This window comes from Brienomyrus brachyistius, unplaced genomic scaffold (genome assembly GCF_023856365.1).
Source record: "Brienomyrus brachyistius isolate T26 unplaced genomic scaffold, BBRACH_0.4 scaffold42, whole genome shotgun sequence".
Classification (NCBI taxonomy): domain Eukaryota; kingdom Metazoa; phylum Chordata; class Actinopteri; order Osteoglossiformes; family Mormyridae; genus Brienomyrus; species Brienomyrus brachyistius.
In genome coordinates this window covers 34,913-40,734 of record NW_026042317.1, presented here as the reverse complement: position 1 = coordinate 40,734, position 5,822 = coordinate 34,913, and positions in this window count along the sequence as shown.

Sequence of the window (5,822 nt, the reverse complement as noted above, 5' to 3'; positions counted from 1 at the left end):
TTATAGTCTTATATTTGGAAAAGAAGTCTTGTAAAGGTAGTGAAAAATGGTAATCAACAATAGTTTGCATATATTTATAAAGACAAGTTTTTACAGTAGCAAACAAAATTAGAAAACATTTTGCAATTTACAAAGTTACTGCTTACTTGCAAATGGTTGGGAAATCAGGACTGCTTTGAGACTGAGACACTCAAGTCAGTGACTTGTTTTATTCTCCTTACAAAACTCTGAAAATACATTTAGTTTCTACCAATATATATTTGAAAAGTTTACCATTCAAGTTTCTGGGGGTGTTTTAAAATGTTTCAATGACAAAACTTTGCAGAGTTTGGTGAAATTTCTTTTTCATCCCGTGGGCAGCAGAGCTGACTCCAGCAGGTTAAAGACACATCAGGGAGGATACAAGAGGATTAGGCAGACATGGTGGGCAGGGCAGGACATGACAAAATGGTCTATCCATTGTGGGATGTGAGGTTGGACTCTTAGCCTGCATTGCAGCCTCATCAGCTCTCTGTGTCCGATGTTTTAATTTGGTTGTATTCTCTATATAGCCTATATGACCAGTCTACTTAGTTTCCTGTGTGTGAAGTATTGTTTTCTATGAGCTACTATCAAGTGTTCTTGATCCCTGGCTTTTAGCGAGTGTGTTCATATCAAAGGATACCAACAACAAGAGACTTCAATGACAGAACTGGGGAAACAGACTTAAATGCGGACTAAATACACAAGACTGAAGGCAGGAAATGCAGAATGGCTGGTGAACGTAAAGATTCCACACATCATGTTGCTGCGCCTGAGGTTCCAGTGCGAACTGGAATGGGCGAAGCCTGGGCTGGGACCTCAGGCGCGGGCAGAGCCGGGACCATGGGCGGAGGCGGCGCCAGGACCTCAGGAGGAGCAGGGCGTGGAGGCAGAGGAGCTTCAGGTGGAGCAGGGACAGGGAGAGGGAGTGGAGTCTCAGGTGGAGCAGGGACAGGCGACCCAGTGGGAGCCAGAACAGCAGGCTATGACAGAACCCCCCCCAAAGGCGCACACGTGCCTCAGGGGAAGCGACGGACAAGACAAGACCAGGGACACGGGACCTGAAAAACAAGACCAAGAATATTAACGAGGGACCGGGAACAGGATGGACAAACAAAACAGGCACAAGGGCAACAACCAGGACAGAATCTGACACAAAACGGGAAACATGGACAGACAAACCAGAAAAGGAGACACCAAGAAAAGGAGCAGGAAGGAGTCGAGGAGATAGGCCGAGAGACAGGCGAAGGGGTTGAAGAGGGAGTCAGAGGAGAGTCCGACGCAGGAAAGGAGGAAGGTGGAGCTGCAGCAGGTGACTGCTAAGCCACAGCCGGCAAAGATATAGCCGACCAATGAGTTGCAGGAGGGGGACCTGCAGGCGACCGAGGAGTTGATGCTGGGGAACCCGCAGGCTACCAACAAGATGTCGGAGGGGGACCCGCAGGCCATCGTCGAGGAGGAGCCAATGGACCAGCAGGCACCCCCCAAGGCGTGCGAGGACAAGCCAAGGGGGCAGGGTAGGCAGGACCCAGTCCCTATATCTGAGTCCCCACCCCTTACGGGTCACCGAAAGGTAGGGACCAGACTGGGATCTACCCTGCTGTGGAGAGGGAGTCACAGGGGGAGTCATTGGGGATAGGGGCCACTGGAGTAGGAACTGGGATGGGTGAAGCCTGGGCTGGGACCTTAGGCGCGGACAGAGCCGGGACCATGGGCGGAGCAGGGAGCAGAAGTGACGCCAGGACTTCAGGTGGAGCAGGGGGCAGAGGCAGTGGAGCCTCGGGCAGAGTGACCCAGTGGGAGCCAGAACAGCAGGCACGGGTAGGTCAGGTACAGTGGGGAGCGGAGCAGAGGACAGAGGCGGCGTCGGGGCCTGAAACACAGCAGCAGATGGAGGCGGCACTGGAACCTCTGGAGCAGCAGCGGGCAGAGGTGGCGGTGGAACCTCAAGTGCAGCAAGAGGCGGCGCTGGAACCTCGGAAGCAGCAGCGTGCAGAGGCGGTGCTGGAACCTCAGGCGCAGCAACAGGCGGCGCTGGGACTGGAGCCCCGGAGGACAGCAGTGTTGCAGGAACCACAGGGGGCGCTGCAGGAACCTCGAACGAAGCGGGAGTCTATGTGGATGGTGACACAGCAGGGGCTTCTGAAGGCGGTGTGTCAGAACTAGCAGGTCAGGAACATCAGGCAAAGGCAGGTTAAAAGCACAAAGAACAGGCTTGTCAAGTAGCACGGGAACAGGCTGGTCAGACAGCACAGGAACAGGCTTCGGGACTGTATCCACTATCTGGTCAGGAACTATAGGCAGGCCGGAACCCTTGAATGGGGCAGAAACCTCAGGGACCGGAGCCAGCTCCTCCGTAATAGGCATTGTCCCTTTAAGGGTCTTAGGGACCCGCGGTATAGCGTCCAATAAAGACTTGGCCCCTATAAGGGCTAGGTGCGTTCCCCGGAAGGGGTGAGCTACCGGTGCTGGCTGCGCAACCACGGCCAAACTCTCAGAGGTGCCGACAGCGGCTTCCGGCGCGCATATTGCTGGGTTCAGATTTCCCGATAAGCGGCAGGGCAGGCAGTGGGGAGAGAGGGAGCTGCGGAGACAGTGATGGCTCCCAGGAAGATCGTCAGCGTCTCCATATGTTTCCAGCTTCTGCACTTTTCTCAGTAGTCTAGGGTAACGCGGGTGGCTTTGATGGTGGATCCATCGGTAGTCCGCTGTCCAAAGCCACCTGCTGCCTATTGGCCTCAGCTGCCACTTCTCTGAGCTGCCGTAAGTTCAGTCGAACCCCTTCGGCTAGAAAATCACCCTTCATCAGAAAAATGCCCCACAGGATATCCCCCATATCAGTAGCTAAGGTGCGAGCTGCGGGGTCCTCTTGGACTTCTGGCTGTTGTAGTCAGTATACTGCCTCGCTAATGAGATCGCCATATTCAACTTCGGTTAGCTGAGGCATCTTCTTGGAGAGTCCTGTCATTCTGTGACGTCACCTGCTGGATGAACAGGCAGGGAGCGAGGAATCAAGGATCCGGGAAACGGAGAGTCGGGAATGAGGGTTCATTGACGATAACAGGTACCAACAGCAGGAGACTTCAATGACAGGACTGGGGAAACAGACTTGAACGCGGACTAAATATACAAGACTGAAGGCAGGAAACGCAGAGCGGCTGGTGAACGTAGGGATTACACACAGAGTTAATGAGGGGGCGTGGCACACACGAGGATCGTATGAGCAGGTCATGACAGTAGGGCTACATAAATGATTCCTGTTCTTAGCAGAATGTCTTATGAAGAGAGGTTAGCTGAGCTGAATCTGTTTAGTCTTGAGCAAAGGAGAATAAGGGTGGACATGATCCAGGTATATAAGATTCTAAGAGGTCTGGATGCTGTTCAGTCAAATGGCTATTTCAAGATTATTTTAAATACTAGAACTCGTGGCCATATGTGGAAATTAGAACATTTTAAAATGAATTTGAGAAAACACTGCTTTACACAGCATGTAGTTAGAGTATGGAATAGTCTTCCTGCAAGTGCAGCACAAGCTAAAAAACCCTGGGTTCCTTTAAACTTTTATTCTTCCTTATTTGGGAGCATCTGCATAGTTCAATTTATTTTTATATAGCACGTTTCACAACAGAGTTGGCCCAAGGCATTTACCTGGGTGTGTTGTAATACATTCCTACATTGTTTATACAGAATAATTCAAAACAAATAAATGAAAGAAAGCAAAATGACAACAGAGAAATGGAACCAAAAAGTAGGCAGAAAAAAACCTCTGGGGGTTCAAGGTCAATTGGCTATCCAAGCATCCGGGGTGTACATGAGATGGATGGTACTTACAGGGCAGCATCCATAACTCCAGATGTGCCTCCCTTTACAAGTACATCCATCCATCCATCCATTTTCCAAACCGCTTATCCTACTGGGTTGTGGGGGGTCCGGAGCCTATCCCGGAAGCAGTGGGCACGAGGCAGGGAACAACCCAGGATGGGGGGCCAGCCCATCGCAGGACACACTCACACACCATGCACTCACACATGCACACCTATGGGCAATTTAGTAACTCCAATTAACCTCAGCATGTCTTTGGACTGTGGGGGGAAACCAGAGTACCCGGAGGAAACCCCATGACGACATGGGGAGAACATGCAAACTCCACACACATGTGACCCAGGCGTAGATTCGAACCCGGGTCCCATCTTGAACATAGGCTGGTAAAACATTCCAAAATATAGGGGCCCTGTAACAGAATGCTTTACCGACCACTTGAAGTCAGCTCTAAGCCAAACAAGAAGTCAATGCAGATAACTAAGAACAGGGGTTATGTGTTCAAACTTCCTGCTCCTGGTGACAATTCGAGCTGCTGCATTTATGTCTTGTGTAGTAAGAAATTATCACAGCATGTTGCGTAGCTGTAGGAAGCATACCTTCGATACTGCATCTACATTTGATATGAATGAGAGGTTTATATCTAAGATGACACCTAGGTTATGGGCTGAGCTGCTGAAGGAAATGTTCAGCCCTTTGGAGTGGAGTGCGGAGATTATAGCATTTCTATCCACGGACAAAAAACAGAACCTCAGTTTTCTGATTACTTACTGATTAAAAGGTTTTCAGCCGTCCAGGTCTTGTCTTCATTAAAGAATTTGCTAAGGTGACAGTAGATGTGGTGTCGTTAGGCATAACTGAAATGTATATTTGGGTGTTGTCAGCATAGGAGTGATTGTTAATATTATGTTTTCTCATTATGTTTCCCAATGGCAGCATGTAGAAAGACAACCATAAAGAATCAAGCACTGATCCTGTGGTACTCCATATTAGACCGGTCACATTGCAGATGGAGTACAAGTATCTGACACTTGAATATATTGATAACTATTAGTCAAATACGATTTGAACCACTTCAACACCGTTCCACACAGCCCAACCTTAAATTTAAGTCTTTGTAATAGAATAGTATGGTCAACTGGGTCAAAAGCTACACTAAGGTCTAGAAGTATTAGTACAGTCACGTTGTCAGCATCAGTTGCCATAGTTATGTCATTTACAACTTTAGCAAGGTAGTTGCAGAGCTGTGTTCAGTGCAGAAGCCCGACTGGAAACAATCCAGTATGGTGTGTCTCTCCAAGTATGAGTGAAGATGAACAGCAACTATGTTCTCCAGAACCTTTGACAAAATTGACACATTAGAGATAGATATGTAACTGTTGTGCTCCTGTGGATCCAAACTTGGCTTATTCAATAATGGCCTAATTACTGCTACTTTAAGTTGTTCAGGAACATCACCTGATAACAGATGCATTCATTATGGTAGTTATACGTAGGTCTTGCCAGGATTCTTTAAGAAGCTTAGTGGGGATTGGGTCCAGTTGAAAAGTGGTTGGTTTGATCTTAATTATAATAGTTTTAGCTCTTGTTCATTAATTAATTCAAAAACATTAAGGGTGTGTTCATGTTCCGTTTATATTAAGTTAATTGTGAGACATTTTAACATGTTCGAAGCCTAATGTTTGTAATTTTATCTTTAAAGAAGTTCATAAAATGTTCACTACCAAAATTACTTAGTAGCAGAGTTTCAGCCTTATGTTTTAGTTGAGCTGTTGTTTTAAAAAGACAGTGAGGGTTATTTCTATTGAAACCTGTCTATTTCACTTTGCACTCCAATTTTCAGCCTTCCTTTTTGCAAGAGTGTGTGATCATTAAATCATGGGGAGTGTTTCAAGGGTTGTTTCATCTAAAATCTAACTAACCACTGTATTGAAGTCATGGGTGACTTCATTGACATCTCTACTAGATATGAAGATCACATT